The sequence below is a fragment of the Myxine glutinosa genome, chromosome 3 (assembly GCF_964187855.1).
Source record: "Myxine glutinosa chromosome 3, kmMyxGlut1.1, whole genome shotgun sequence".
NCBI classification, from domain to species: domain Eukaryota; kingdom Metazoa; phylum Chordata; class Myxini; order Myxiniformes; family Myxinidae; genus Myxine; species Myxine glutinosa.
Genome location: NC_136263.1, coordinates 209,535,133 through 209,552,128, shown reverse-complemented (window position 1 = coordinate 209,552,128; position 16,996 = coordinate 209,535,133). Strand labels below are relative to the sequence as shown.

Here is a 16,996-nt window from a genome sequence, read left to right as displayed (position 1 = left end):
GTGCCCAAGAATGACCAGACTTTTTGATAGGGCTGAAAATTTCTTTAGTTATGGTCTTTAAGAATGTTGAAGCTAGTATTGAGGATTGGTTTTTAATTAGTAAGTTGTTATCGGGGATAAATATAGTTAGACTAATTAGGATTGCGATAAAAATTATTAAAGGGAAGCCGAGAAAATATGGACTTTCGAAGGTATTAAATAGAGATATTATCATGGTAAGATTCATGGGTTAGGAGAAGATTTAAGTGTGGAAGGCAAGCTGGTTTTAAGCGTTAGGGGCAAAAAGGAAGATAGAGAAAGTATTATAAGGGGGAAGCATACTCATAGAGAGAGGGCCATTAATAGTCAAGGTGAGGGATTAAGTTGAGGCATATCATTAAGGGTTAATATCACCGATATTAGTTTAAAAGACTAACGCTTTGTCTTAGCTTCTTAATGATAACTTGATGATTCATGATTCAAAGGTTTTTAGGGGAATCACTTCTATAGCGATGGGTATAAAACTATGGTTCGCCCCACAAATTTCTGAACATTGCCCAAAAAATAACCCTGGTAATGAAGAAGAGAAAGTTACTTGATTTAGTCGACCTGGGACAGCGTCTACTTTAATGCCCATGGAGGGCAAAGTTCATGCATGGAGAACATCTTCTGATGTGATAAGTATCCGAATTTTGGAGTCTATGGGGACAGAAATTCGATTATCTACCTCTAAGAGTCGAAAGTCCCCATTTTGTAGATCAGCCGTTGGTAATATGTAGGATTCGATTTCTGATTCTTTGGAGAGGTCAGAAAATTCATAAGTTCAATATCATTGATGTCCAACAGTTTTGATTGTAATATCTGGAGAAGCAATTTCATCCATAAGGTAGAGGATTTGGATAGAGGGGAGAGCTAATATAATAAGAATAAATGCAGGAATAACAGTTCATACTATTTCAATTTCTTGAGAGTCTAAAATGTTTTTGTTAGTGAGCTTAGATAATGAAGTTATCATCAGGATATATAAGATTAGGGCACTAATAAAAAATAGAATAGTTAATGAGTGGTCATGGAATTTTACTAGTTCTTGCATAAGTGGAGATGTTGCATCTTGGAAATTAAATTGGAGATGATTAGCCATTATTAATAGCACAAGAATTTTTGTAAAATTGTTTTGACAAAACAATATGATTTTTTCATCAACTATTAAGTAAAAAAGTGACAGAGTGGTTATGTGGCTAGCTTGAAACTAGTAGATGAAGGTTCAATTCCTTTCTTTTTTAATAATTTTGAGGTATGATGGGTTTTCAAATGTGTGGAAAGTTGGAGGGGTTCCGTAAATTCATTCAGGGTTATACAGAGGTAGGCTTAAGGGGTTTGGTTCTCGTTTTGAAGAAAAAGCTTCTCAGATAATAAATATTAGAATGATTGTTCCCACAAATGAGACTGTGGAGCCAATAGAAGATAAAACATTTCATGTTGAGTAGGCATCTGGGTAGTCAGAGTATCGACGGGGTATTCCTGCTAATCCTAAGAAGTGTTGTGGAAAGAAAGTTAAATTTACTCCTGTAAACATAATTCAGAAGTGAATCTTAGCTCAGGTTTTGTTGATTGAATATCCGGAGAAGAGAGGAAATCAGTGTATTAGTCCCGCTATAATAGCGAAAACTGCCCCCATAGAAAGGACATAATGGAAGTGGGCGACCACGTAGTATGTGTCATGAAGGACTACGTCAAGAGATGAGTTAGAGAGAACAATTCCTGTCAATCCCCCCACAGTAAAGAGAAAGATAAAGCCTAAAGCTCATAATATTGGGGGCTCTCATTTAATATCTCCTCCGTGAATGGTAGCTAGTCAGCTAAAGACTTTTACGCCTGTGGGAATAGCAATAATTATTGTGGCTGAGGTGAAATAAGCTCGAGTATCTACGTCTATCCCTACCGTAAATATGTGATGTGCTCATACGATGAACCCCAGGAACCCGATGGCTATTATAGCTCATGCTATGCCTATATACCCGAAAGGTTCTTTTTTCCCGGAGTAGAAAGTTACTACGTGAGAGATGATACCAAATCCTGGTAAAATTAGGATATAGACTTCAGGGTGGCCAAAAAATCAAAATAAATGCTGATAGAGGATGGGGTCCCCTCCACCAGAGGGGTCAAAGAAGGTGGTGTTGAGATTACGGTCTGTGAGGAGTATAGTGATAGCTGCGGCTAAAACAGGTAAGGATAAAAGAAGTAGGATTGCGGTGATTAGAATTGATCATACAAATAATGGGATATGGTATATTTCTATAGACCGTGTTTTTATATATATATATATATAAAAGTTCTGAGGAGATTGCGGCTGGCTCAATAGTGCAGTGGGCTGTTTACGCGTTTTCAACGGAGGTCTGTGGTTCGAGCCTCGTATTGAGTCAGAATTTTTTCACACTTAGCCCCTCACAGGAATTTAATTCCTGTTTATAAAATTGTATTTGAATTATTCTTCAATGCATTTCTACTTATTTACGCATGCATATACTTATGCTAACATTCGGGGTCCGCTTAGCAGGCAGGTAAGACATCGGCCATAATAAAGCTCGCAGTGTTAAGTGTGGAAAAGTTCTGAGGAGATTGCGGCTGGCTCAATAGCGCAGTGGGCTGTTGATGCGTTATCAACGGAGGTCTGTGGTTCGAGCCCCGCATTGAATCAGAATTTTTTCACACTTAGCCCCTCACAGGAATTTGATTCCTGTTTATAAAATTGTATTTGAATTAATCTTCAATGCATTTCTACTTATTCATACATACGCATGCATATACTTATGCTAACATTCGGGGTCTGTATAGCAGGCACGTAAGACATCGGCCATGATAAAGCTCGCAGTGTTAAGTGTGGAAAAGTTCTGAGGAGATTGCAGCTGGCTCAATAGCGCAGTGGGCTGTTGACGCGTTATCAACGGAGGTCTGTGGTTCGAGCCCCGCATTGAGTCAGAATTTTTTCACACCTAGCCCCTCGCAGGAATTTGAATTCCTGTTTATAAAATTATATATATATATATATATATATATATATATATATATATATATATATATATATATATATATATATATATATATATATGATGTGGATGGTGTAGAAGCAAAGGGTCGTTGTGAATCTCCTCCATAACTCCAAAACCATGAAACCTAGCAGCCCCAAACTTTTCATGCATACTTCTCAAACTCCAAGGGAGTGCATGAATAAAAATTGGGTGTTTGGATGTGTTGAAACACCCTTTTGGAAAATGATTAGCAGGGTGCTCATAATGCCAAAAAAAAAAAAGCCTTCCCAAAATGGTGGTCCACCATCTTGGTCAGACCACTGTCACATCGCTGAGTTTTTAAGCCGCCGTTTTGTTTCAGCCTATTGAAACATGCATTGCCTTGAAACCCCGATGACCTATCACAGAATAATTAAAGCATTTTAATCAAAATCTGGATTCGGATATGAGGATTTGATCCTGGAGACTAAATAAGTGTCGAAATCTGGAGTGAAATCTGAAAAGTTCAACATTGGCGATTCGTATAACTAAGTGTATTTATGTAAGCAAGTGTTTTTGTTTTTGTTTATGTTTGTTTATGTTTATGTTTTTGTTTATGTTTTTGACTCGAAGGTCTCAAACTCATTTTGCAAAAAATGTTCGTTTCCCATGAATCGTACACTTTTCAAAATCCAATCTCACCCCTCCCCTCCAAAACTTCCCCATCCTTTTCGAAGCTGTCCATGCGCTCACGCTTTCGAAGTGAAGTAATTTTTTCACAATTGTGTTTTTGTTGAGACTGTATCTATCTTTTGGTGTGTGTACCTATAGCGTGTCTTTAGGAAAATTTTCGGTGTTAATTTTTCGTACATGTATACACAATCGTCGGTTAATGCGTGTCGAGTATTCTGAGGTCTAGTACTAGTACTAGTACTAGTAGGCTTAGGCTACCGTCTCCGACCTTGTGGTTTTGTTTTCTCTCAGCAGTTCGTCAAATGCGCTGCAATTATTTTCGTTCTCTGTTTCATCCCAGTCGTTCACCCCATACTTCCTTGTTTAATATCTCAACTCAAAAAAAAAAACCCCAAAAAAATATTTCCTTCTCAGTTCTTATTCGTTTATTTGTTGTTCTTATTTGCTCATTCATTCTTCGTTCACGTTGTTCATGATCACGCGAACACGTGGTTAGAAATGTTTAATCTCTCCCCTGAACAACTGTTTTTTGTCATATATTATAACACCTTTTTCTTCTTCTCCTACAAAAGGATGCTTTCGTCTTGCTCACCAAATCTATTCATTCCAAAAAAAAAAAAAAATACCATCTCTTACAGTTCCTCTTTTCTACATTCCCTACATTCCCTAAACTCCCCAGCCCTCCACCCCTCCTTCAGCGTCCTCAAACGTATTTTTGACTCGAAGGTCTCAAACTCATTTTGCAAAAAATATTCGTTTCCCATGAATGGTACACTTTTCGAAATCCAATCTCACCCCTCCCCTCCAAAACTTCCCCATCACCCCTCCCCTCCAAATCGACCCCCTTACCCCTCCCCTCCAAATCTTCCCCATCACCCATCTCTTTCAAATATTCCCCCTTGCCCCTCCCCTCCAAATCTTCCCCATCACCCATCCCTTTCAAATCTTCCCTCTTGCCCCTCCCCTCCAAATCTTCCCCATCACCCCTTCCCTCCAAAACTTCCCCATCACCCCTCCCCTCCAAAACTTCCCCATCACCCCTCCCCTCCAAATCTACCCTCTTGCCCCTCCCCTCCATATCTTCCCCATCACCCATCCCTTTTAAATCTCCCCCCTTGCCCCTTCCCTCCCCTCTCTCCTAAACTCCCCCCACACCCCTCCCCTCCGAGACTCTCCCTCGCTCCTCCCCTCCGAGACTCCCCTCTCACCCCTCCTCCTCAAAGCATCCTCCCTGCTTCTTCCCCCTTCCAACTTTCACCTTCATCTCCCCCAACCTTCTGCCTCACTCTTCCCCCTCCTCAAATAACACCTCACTGTGCCTCACCCAATCTCCATCAAACCTTTTGTCCACCCCATTCTTCCCTTTCTCCAAGCTATTCTGAAATCTCTGACACACCTTCAACAGCTCGCCCTACCTCTTCCTCCTCTTCGACATCTTACCCTACCCCTCCCCCCCCCCCGCTGTTCTGTATCCGATGCTCCCCCTTCCTCTTCATTAACAGTATGGACCTCAAACATCCAGGGGCCTTCGCTCAAACTTGACTGATCTCTCCATACAGGTTGCTTCTGACAAACCAGATATGATCTGCTTAACAGAAACTTTCCACCTTCATGATGTCTCTGATGCCTTGGTATCTCTCCCAGGTTACTCCCTCCTCCGGTATGATAGACCCGAGCCTCGTCCTGGAGGTGGGGTTGCTATCTTTATAAAAAACTCTCTTCCTCACTCGCCCTCCACTGCCCTCTCTCCACCTCACCCCCAGGAATACCTTTGGCTACGGCTTCACCTTCGCTCCCACCTTTTGTTCATATGTGTGTTGTACTGTCCACCAAACAGTGATGACTCCATCTACATCTCGCTGTCTGATAATATGGACCAACTTCTATCTACCCAACCCAACTCTCTCTTCCTCATATGTGGTGATTTCAATTGTCACCTTGCCAGTTGGCTGGGTGTGGGTACCTCTCTCACCAGCCATGGCTCTTCAGCAAAGGACTTCTGCGACTCACTGGGATGACAAAATCTGTCAATTTCCCGACCCGGATCTCAGTCAACGGAGCATCTTCTCTTCTGGACTTGGTTATGACTAACTTCCCTGAAAATGTCTGCTGCTCTTCTTCTGCTCCATTCGGCTCATCTGATCATGTGCTTGTTAAAGTGGACATCTCTCTGACCATTCTCAGAGAGCCTCCTCAGCGACGAGTCTGGCATTTCACTCAGGCCAACTGGCACCGTCTTCAAGTAGCCATCAATCATCTGGACTGGTCTCCCATCTCCACCGCCTCTGACATCAACTCATCCTGGGAATTCTTTCAAAGTAAATTGCGCTCTCTCATGCACAGATTGATCCCATCTCGTCTTCAGTTGTCATACCCTTCCTCCCGTCCATGGTACACGGAATCTTGTGGTGAGGCTGTTGCCCAGAAACAACTTGCTTTCGTCTCCTGGAAAGCAAATCCAACGGAAGGAAATCTCATTTCCTTTCACAAAGCCCGAAACAAGTGTGTGTCCAACCTCAGGAGAGCCAGGAAACAATATCTCACCGTTCTCAAGACCGAACTCTCTTATCTGTCTCCCTCTTCCAAATCCTGGAGGCATCTGGTCAAATCTGTTTCTGGTGTTTGTTACCCCTCCATCCCCTCCCTCACCTCAAACGGATACATGGCTGACTCCGCAGGTGAAAAAGCTGAATGCCTCAACTCTGTGTTTGCCTCTAAATCTTGTGTCCCAAACCCATCCCTCTCTGTACCCACCGTACCCAGTCGTACCCAGTCGTACCCAGATGCTCCTGGACTCTGTGTCCTTTCCTCCTGACAAGGTGGAAAAGTTTCTGTCAACCCTCGACTCTGATTCTGCTACTGGTCCTGACGGCATCAGCCCACGGGTCCTAAAATCATGTTCTTCCGCTCTTTCACTCCCTCTTTCTGTTCTCTTCACCCTCTCTTTTGCTCAAGGTCATCTGCCATCTGCTTGGAAATAAGCCAACATCACCGCTTTGCACAAAAAAGGTGCAAAAACAGATCCTAGCAACTACAGACCAATCAGCCTTCTCCCAATTATCAGCAAAGTCATGGAATCCATCATTGCTTCAGATATGAAATCTTTCCTCTTCTCCAATGGCTTGATCTCTGACCATCAATTTGGTTTCAGACCTGGTCACTCTACTCTGGACATGCTGCTTCTGCTTTCTCAACAATGGATGGAGGTCCTCAACGCCAAACAGGAAATTAGAGCTGTCTCCCTTGACATTTCACGTGCCTTCGATACGGTCTGGTACCCCGCTCTGCTCACCAAACTCTCCTCCTTTGGTATCCATGGAAATCTCCATGCATGGCTGGCGGACTTCCTCTCTGGTCGTAGTCAAAGTGTGGCCCTGAATTAGTTTCTCTCATCTCCTCTTCCTGTTCAGGCTGGAGTTCCCCAAGGCAGTGCTCTGGGCCATGTGCTTTTTCTGGTCTTCATCAATGATCTCTCTGACTCTCTTGAAAATCCTCTCTATCTCTTTGCTGATGACTCTACTCTCTGTCGCTCCATTCCTCATCCCTCAGATCGGCAGTCTGCAGCCTCCTCGCTCTCTGCAGACCTGGACAAAATCACAGACTGGGCAAACAAATGGAACATGTCTTTCCATCCTGACAAATCTCACACTCTTACGATGTCTCTCCGAAAAGACCGACTGGACAACCCTCCCATCCACTTTCTGAATAATCCTCTCCAAGAAGTTCTGTCACTCAATCTTTTGGCCATGATCTTTCCTGGGAAAACCACATTTCAAATCTGGCCTCCAAAGCCAGTCGCCGACTGGGCATCCTCCGTCGTGCAAAGTCCTTTCTTGGTACACCTGAGCTCCTCAGCACATACAAGGCTTTCATCCGCAGCTCTATGGAATACTGCTCTCCCCTCTGGTCTGGTGCTCCTGCCTCACACCTAGCTCGTCTTCACGCTGTTGAAACCAAAGCGTTCAGAATCATTGGAATCTCCGCGATGAAGCTAACTCCAAGGGCCTTTCACTCACTCACCGCAGGCAGGTTGGTGGTCTTTCCGTCTTCTACCGACTCCTCTCTGGCCTTGCCCCCCCAGCTCTCTCTGGGCTCTGTCCCCCAAATATTCCTACAGGTCACGCAAGATCTGCCTGCAACCCTCTTATGGTTAAACTGCCAAAATCAAGACTTTCTGCTCACCTTCACTCCTTCATTACTCTTTTCTCCCACCTCTGGAACAAACTCCCTCACTCTCTTCAATCCCACTCCACCCTCCAGGTCTTTAAAACAGCTGTTCACCACCATCTCTTATCTTCCCCCATCCAAAACCTTGATATTTTCTACCCCCGCTAATTTCGGTCCCCTTTTGTTTTATACCTCTCCCCCCCCCCCCCCCCCCCCTTCCCACGCCTCCTCCCCCCAAGCCCTCTCCCTCCCACACTTCTCTCTGCTCTCAAATGTTGTGTTTGTGTGCTTCCCCTTCTCTCCCCATCTCGTCTTCCGCTCCCTCTTTTTATATATTTTGTTTGTCTGGTTGATTTGTTTGTGAAATAAATGTTAGCTCTTTCACGAGCCTCGATTCAGTATACAAAAAAAAAAAAAAAAAAAAAAAAAAAAAAAAGGCTGTTCTCCTGCACTGTCATCTTAATTCACACCTTGCAACATTCAAGTTGCAAAATGCTTAAACTTTATTTCCAATTGTCATAATTTCATTATTGTGACTGTAAATTGTGACTGTAAACAAACAGAATAATGAGAAACAACATGAACAAGCTCTTAGCAACTATTCTTCTTCTTCTTCTTCAAAACATGACGGAGAAACTCAGTTATTCATGAGATTGCAAAAACATCAACATTAAAAAAAAAAAAATTTATTCTCCTGCGTTTTTAGTAACAAACACCGCTCAGATATTGTTCAAACTCAATGAGAAACATTTTATTCAATATTGGGAAACATTACAGACAAACTGTGCTTCTGATCATTCTCCTTCCTCTCTAGTTTTCAAATAAGGAACTTCGAGCGATTTTATGCAATTCCCTCTCATCGTCGATAAATTATGTAATCAGTAAAGTATGCCAAGTTTTTTTTATTTTTTGTATACATAATCGAGGCTCGTGAAAGAGCTAACATTTATCGCACAAACAAATAAAACAGACAAACAAAATACACAAAAAGAGGGAGCGGAAGACAAGATGGGGAGAAATGGGGAAGCACACAAACACAACATCCGAGAGCAGGGAGATGTGTGGAAGGGAGAGGGCCCGGGGGGAGGAGGCATGGGAAGGGGGGGGGGGGTGTGGGAAAAGTATAAACACAAGGACACCAAGGAATATGTCAGATTATTATGTGATTATCAGGAAATCTATATGGCATTACGGATTACATAAGATAAAGGCTCCTTCCAGCACCACTGTTATGTCTGGCCGCATGGTGTAATGCCATAAAAGCATGCCCTTCCTTATCAACCAAAGTTTGTAAGCCATGGCGATAAAAAAAATCAAGATAAAAAAAGATTTAGAGCTCAAAATTTATGTTTTCACTTTCCTCATTCATATCATCGAATGTCTGATCTTCAGAACTTCATACCTACGAATCGCTGTATATATCGCTAATTTAGGTTCTAAAGTTTTCAAATTATGAGCTTCGAGCGATTTTATGCATTATATGATGCGATTTTCCACAATGGCCTCTGTTGAGGAAGAATCGACGTCCTCACGTGGTGAATATGAAGTATTTATTTATGAAAAAACATGCGCATGGAGGGATTAGACCGTAAAAAGCAATACGATACACAGGATACCAAACAACAATACATCTGGTCCAATCTCTGAATTTTCAGCATCCGGACACGGTCTTATATAGTAATAGGAGCAAAGGAAAATAAGGAGGGAGGGATAAAGGGTTTGGTGAAACACAGAAAAGAATAGTGGGGAGGGGGGATAGGGGCCTGGAGAGGCTCAGGGCCAAGATAACACCTTATTACTAGTACCGACTGCAAAGCCGCAATGAGCCGGCGAAGCCAAAACCTCTTGCCACTATTTTACCCATCACCATGGCATCAGTAGGTTAGGTAGTAGGTAGGTAGGTAGTTGGTAGTAGGTAGGTGTAGTAGGTACCGTACCTGGTAAGACTTGGTAAAAGAGAACAGCAGACAGTCCTCCCCAATACCTGCATAACTCTTGCCACTATTTTACCCATCACCATGGCATCAGTAGGTTAGGTAGTTGGTAGTAGGTAGTTGGTAGTAGGTAGGTGTAGTAGGTACCGTACATGGTAAGACTTGGTAAAAGAGAAGAGCAGACAGTCCTCCCCAATACCTGCATATCTCTTGCCACTAATTTACCCATCACCATGGCATCAGTAGGTTAGGTAGTTGGTAGTAGGTAGGTAGGTAGTTGGTAGTAGGTAGGTGTAGTAGGTACCGTACTTGGTAAGACTTGGTAAAAGAGAAGAGCAGACAGTCCTCAAAAAAACATGACCCATCACCAGGGACATCTACTGCAGCATATTCCCAAAAAGAAGACAATGGTGTCACATCCGATGGCTTTACTTGGTGCAACGTAAAAACCTCTCTCAAGTTACCACGGACTGTTGTCGAATCATGTTTATGTCGTGGTTAAGCATAAACGTCGTCCTTCATGCCACATCTGATAGGTCGGTGTGGCGATGAAGAATGGAGGCGAAACATTGTTCCTCGTTTTGGCTTTGACCGAGTGACATGGCGTTTTGCAGAATCGAGTCGAAAAGCACGTTGTTCAAGTGCTCGTACTTTTTCGCTGTGCAGTAAGCGAGTGACTTGATACGTTTCACAGTGCCCAAAGCAATGACGATTTAGCTTAGGAAATTTGAGCATATGATGAGAACTATTTCGAGCAGTATATGCTTACGCGTGATTCAGTTGTTTTACACCAACCTCGTTCCCGGCGTCGCAAACGTTGCAGTGATTCCCGTCGCTGCAGTGATTAATTCGGTGAAGAATTCCGTCTCAACTTCGGATATTTCCGGTCGTGAAAAACTATCCGTATTTCTAAACTAAATATGTAAACCGCTTATACCGTATTTCTGGCCGTGAAAAACTATCCCGTACGGCCGCGAGATTTCTAAAAAATAATTCTTCGTCAATGTGAGAATATTTGACGCCGTTTTCACCGTCCGAAACGCGTAATAAGCTTGTAAAAAAATATTTTTTCAAATGCTCGAATCTCATTGGTTCTGGTCTTTGATGACGATTTTCGTTGAAGATAACGAGGTTGGTCTTAACGTATTTTAATTACTAATGAGAGGTTTCATTAGATTATGAATCAAAGAACGACGGGTGAAACAAAGTCCTATTGAACTTTTTCGCAATTGTTTTATGCAAACTTCCGCATCCGGTCGATGGCGCCCATCATTGAGCGCTTTCATTTTAGAAATATTTTTGCAAATGCTCGACTCTCATTGGGTCCGGTGTTTGGTGACGCGTTTTGTTGAAGATAACCAGGCCCGTGCGGGCCGATGTTGGTCTTAAATTATTTTATTAATACATCGGAGGTGCATAAGATTGTGAATCAAACGACGACGGGTGAAAGAAACTCCTAATGAACGTTTTAAATTTGTTATGCATACTTCCGCCCACGCAAGATGGCTGCGCCCACGGCGCTTCGGATTCTCGAGCCAAGGCATAATCAGGTTTTCAACATAATACGTACTCGTTTATTGACAACACCGGCTTCGCCGGCTATAATAGAGCAAACGTGTATGGCTATGTATGTTTATGTGCGACCAAAATGTCTTCTTCTTCTTCTTCAAATAAAATTTACACCCAAAACACAGTCCGTGAACTCTTAATTATGTTTAGACTGCTGAGACCCCTTAGACCTTTGATGACCTTTTAAGTCCACCAAGACCCAAAATACCCTTAATGACCCAAAATACCCTAAAGACCCAAAATACCCTGAAGACCCAAAACACCCAAAAGACCCCAAAGACAAAAAAGCCCCTGAAAACCCAAAAGACCCTGAAGACCCCAAAGACCCAAAATACAATTAAAGGCCCTGAGGATCCAAAAGACCCTGAAGACCCAAATGGCCCAAAGACCCAAAAGACCACAAATACCCAAAACACCCCAAAGACCCAGAAGACCCAAAATACCCCGATGACCCAAAACACCCTGAAGACCCCAAATACCCTTTAGACCCAAAAGACTCTTAAATACTCTGAAAAACCAAAATACCCCAAAGGCCCTTAAAGACCCAGAGGAACCAAAAGACCCTTAAGACCCAGAAGTCCCTAAAGACAACAAAGACCCAAAATACCCCAAAGACCCAAAACACAAATCCAACGGAAAGCAAATCCAACGGAAGGAAATCTCATTTCCTTTCACAAAGCCCGAAACAAGTGTGTGTCCACCCTCAGGAGAGCCAGGAAACAATATCTCTCCGTTCTCAAGACCGAACTCTCTTATCTGTCTCCCTCTTCCAAATCCTGGTGGCGTCTGGTCAAATCCGTTTCTGGTGTTTGTTCCCCCTCCATCCCCTCCCTCACCTCAAACGGCTACACAGCTGACTCCGCACGTGAAAAAGCTGAATGCCTCAACTCTGTGTTTGCCTCTAAATCTTGTGTCCCATACCCATCCCTCTCTGTACCCACCATACCCAGTCGTACCCTGCTGCTCCTGGACTCCGTGTCCTTTCCTCCTGACAAGGTGGAAAAGTTTCTGTCAACCCTCGACTCTGATTCTGCAACTGGACCCGACGGCATCAGCCCACGGGTCCTAAAATCCTGCTCTGCCGCTCTATCTCACCCTCTCTCTGTTCTCTTCACCCTCTCTTTCGCTCAAGGTCAACTGCCATCTGCTTGGAAATCAGCCAACATCACCGCTTTGCACAAAAAGGTGCAAAAACAGATCCTAGCAACTACAGACCAATCAGCCTTCTCCCAATTATCAGCAAAGTCATGGAATCCATCATTGCTTCGGATATGAAATCTTTCCTCTTCTCCAATGGCTTGATCTCTGATCATCAATTTGGTTTCAGACCAGGTCACTCTACTCTGGACATGCTGCTTCTGCTGTCTCAACAATGGATGGAGGTCCTCAATGCCAAACAGGAAATTAGAGCTGTCTCCCTTGACATATCACGTGCCTTCGACACGGTCTGGCACCCCGCTCTGCTCACCAAACTCTCCTCCTTTGGTATCCATGGAAATCTCCACGCATGGCTGGCAGACTTCCTCTCTAGTCGTCGTCAACGTGTGGCCCTGAATGGGTTTCTCTCATCTCCTCTTCCTGTTCAGGCTGGAGTTCCTCAAGGCAGTGTTCTGGGCCCCGTGCTTTTTCTGGTCTTCATCAATGATCTCTCTGACTCTCTTGAAAATCCTCTCTATCTCTTTGCTGATGACTCCACTCTCTGCCGCTCCATTCCTCTTCCCTCAGATCGGCAGTCTGCAGCCTCCTCACTCTCTGAAGACCTGGACAAAATCACAGACTGGTCAAACAAGTGGAACATGTCTTTCAATCCTGACAAATCTCACACTCTTACTATGTCTCTCTGAAAAGATCGACTGGACAACCCTCCCATCTACTTTCTCAACAATCCTCTCCAAGAAGTTCTGTCGCTCAAGCTTTTGGGTCTCACTATCTGCCATGATCTTTCTTGGGAAAACCACATTTCCAAGCTGGCCTCCAAAGCCAGTCGCCGACTGGGCATCCTCCGTCGTGCGAAGTCCTTCCTCGGCACACCTGAGCTCCTCACCACATACAAGGCTTTCATCCGCAGCTCAATGGAATACTGTTCTCCCCTATGGGCCGGTGCTCCTGCCTCACACCTAGCTCGGCTTCACGCTGTTGAAACCAAAGCTTTCAGAATTATTGGAATCTCCCACGATGAAGCTATCTCTGAGGGCCTTTCACTCACTCACCGCAGGCAGGTAGGTGGTCTTTCTGTCTTCTACCGACTCCTCTCCGGCCTAGCACCCCCAGCTCTCTCTGTGCTCTGTCCCCCAAATATTCCTACAGGTCGCACAAGATCTGCCAGCAACCCTCTGATGGTTAAACTGCCGAAATCTCGGCTCTCTGCTCACCTTCACTCTTTCATTCCTCTTTTCTCCCGCCTCTGGAACAAACTCCCTCACTCCCATCAATCCCACTCCTCCCTCCAGGTCTTTAAAACAGCTGTTCACCACCATCTCTTATCTTCCCCCATCCAAAACCTTGATCTTTTCTACCCCCGCTAATTCACCGCAGATCCACCTTGTTTGATATTCCAACTTCTTTCCTGGAAGTCCTGGCAGTGTCCATATGTTTTATACCTCTCCCACCGCCCCCTTCCCATGCCCCCCCCCCAAAGCCCTCGCCCTCTCTCAGATCTCTCGATGTCTCCATGTCTCTCGGTCCCTGCTCTCCAATGTTGTGTTTGTGTCCTTCCCCCTCTCTCCCCATCTTGTCTACCGCTCCCGATGTTATATGTTTTATGTGTCGGTTTGCCTTTCTGTGTGATTAATGTTCGCTCTTTCACGAGCCTCGATCTTGTATACAAAAAAAACAAAAAAAAAATAAAAAACACCCCAAATACCCAAAATACCCCAAAAGGCCCAGAGGATCCAAAATACCATGAAAGCCCAAAAGACTCTGAAGACCCAAAAGACACTGAAATGGTCAAATATATACATATATATATATATATATATATATATATATATATACACAAAGAATTAAGTTAAGCACCCCCCCCGTTTTTTTACAACCTCGCACATTACAAGTTTGTTGTCGTCAAAACAGTGTAATATACCCATGATATTGCTATATTTTCTGGAGAAGTGATATTATGGTCACATAAAAACATAACAATCATGCCGTTTTCAATATTTTATTCTGAATAATTTAAGGTGAAATTTTTTGGGAATTTTAGGCATATTTTCACCTCAATTTAAGTATGGAGCTATAGGTCCATCACGGACAGTGTGGATGACGTTTATGTTTTCTAACGTACAGTCATTGTTCTGAGAAGACCTCTAGCGATCTTTGCGTCAATAACGTGTGTAGGACCCACGTGATCGGATCACTGACTCAACCCTACGTCTCATAGACCCTGTAAGCCGTCGTATGCGTTGCTGTGGCAGGTTGAACCCCCTCGAGCACGTTTGGGACATGTTGGGACGACAAATTGCGAAGATGGTCCCTCCAATAGCCAATCTGGATGAATTGGAACGTGCATTACATCGGGAATGGAACAACCTGCCACAGCAACGCATACGACGGCTTACAGGGTCTATGAGACGTAGGGTTGAGTCAGTGATCCGATCACGTGGGTCCTACACACGTTATTGACGCAAAGATCGCTAGAGGTCTTCTCAGAACAATGACTGTACGTTAGAAAACATAAACGTCATCCACACTGTCCGTGATGGACCTATAGCTCCATACTTAAATTGAGGTGAAAATATGCCTAAAATTCCCAAAAAATTTCACCTTAAATTATTCAGAATAAAATATTGAAAACGGCATGATTGTTATGTTTTTATGTGACCATAATATCACTTCTCCAGAAAATATAGCAATATCATGGGTATATTACACTGTTTTGACGACAACAAACTTGTAATGCGCGAGGTTGTAAAAACGGGGGGGGTGCTTAACTTAATTCTTTGTGTATATATATATATATATATATATATATATATATATATATATATATATATATATAATCGTTAGATTAAATAAGACGCGGACGTAGCTTCAGGACGTCGATCTTTAATTGTCGACCAAGCTTTCGACCAACAAAGGTCTTCTTCTGAGTCTACAAAAACAGCAGGCATGTATATCAGTCAAGCGTGTATGGTGATATCTGTGTGAGATGTGTGACGTGTGTAGAAAATGCATACAGAAGGAAGAGCAACGCCAAAGCTCACTCACCAGCCCCAAGTTCAACGGAAGTGACTGTTTCCGTTACGGTCACTTCCGTTAGAGTGCACGTGCATATACAAATATAGAGATATACATACATAAACACACAAGCATATATTCATATCCCATTTATATTCATATAATATATTTATATATTTATATAAATGACATATAAAGGTAGAATGAATGAATGAATGAATGAATGATGAATGAATGAATGAATGAATGGGTTACGGTTAACAATTTGATTGGGTTGATGTGGGAACATGCTTTAGTCATCAAAATTTATGCCATGAGGGACTTTTGTCCGAAGTTTGTGTATCCAAAAGGACTCACGTTTCAGAATCGTGGTGTGTGATCGATTTGTGATTGATTCAATGGCAGAGATCTGAATGTCATTTATAGAGTGATCCGGTTGATTAAAGTGTATCGTGTAAGGTAGAGATTTGCCCTGACTGGTGTGGAAGTTATTGATTTCTGACCGGGTGTTATTAAATCGTGTGTAGAGTGTATTCTCAGTTTTTCCAACATATTGTTTGGTGCACTTTTGGCAAGTGATTAGGTATATGACCCATGTAGATTTGCAGTTCATATAGGAGGTGATGGGGAATTTTTGTCCAGTGCTAGAACTACAGAATTTGTTTCCTTCTAGTAAATGTTTGTGAATAATGCATTTGTTTGCTGTGCATTTATAGAAGCCAGGGATCCTAGTTTCTTTGTTGTGGGGCTGTGGGTGCTTTGCTTTTACCAAGAGGTCCCTGAGTGTCCGACCACGTCGAAATGATGTTAGTGGAGGTTGAGGAAATGTGGTGCCGAGTGTTTCTGATTGATGGAGGAGAGGAAGGGCCTTATTCAGAATACTTGGCAATTGGGATGAGGTAGCAGAGTAGGTGGTTACCAGTGGGACACGGTTAGTTGCAGGTTTGGGTTTGTAAGTCAGAAGGTCTGCTCTCGGTATGTGTTTTGCTCGGGTTATTGCTTCTTGCACAGAGTGAGGGTCATAGTTTCTTGCAATGAAGTGTGTTTCTAATTGGCAGAGAGAAGTTTCTTCTGCCATTTTTGTTGAGCAAATGCGTCTTACTCTGAGTGCTTGACTGTATGGTATGCTTGCAATTGTATGTTTAGGATGAGATGAAGAAGGGAGAAGGTAAGAGTGAGTGTCTGTTGGTTTGGTGTATCGTTCTGTTTCGAGTCTGTTATTTTGAAGCGTGAGTGATGTGTCTAGAAAGTGAACTTCGGACTGTGAGCTGTCGAATGTGAACTTGATGGTCGGATGAATCAAATTTAATTCATTTTGGAATTGTGCGAGACTACGGGGGGATTTTGACCAGATGAACTGGATGTCATCAATATAACGTACCCAGGATTTTTCCAAGATTCCGTGATGAGGTTGTGCATTGATCTTGGCCTCTATCATTCCCATGAAGATGTTAGCGTACGATGGTGCAACAG

At 43.2% G+C, this 16,996-nt stretch overlaps 1 pseudogene across 1 annotated transcript; it reads right to left on the bottom strand.

Annotated features, from left to right (window-relative positions):
• Positions 1 to 438: 438 nt before the first annotated feature.
• LOC144891258 (cytochrome c oxidase subunit 1 pseudogene) lies at positions 439 to 2,502 on the bottom strand (annotated as a pseudogene). The gene is made up of 2 exons (XR_013622775.1): positions 2,495 to 2,502; positions 439 to 2,375 (listed from the first exon to the last, which is right to left on the bottom strand). The product of XR_013622775.1 is annotated as a cytochrome c oxidase subunit 1 pseudogene (transcript).
• Positions 2,503 to 16,996: the final 14,494 nt, after the last annotated feature.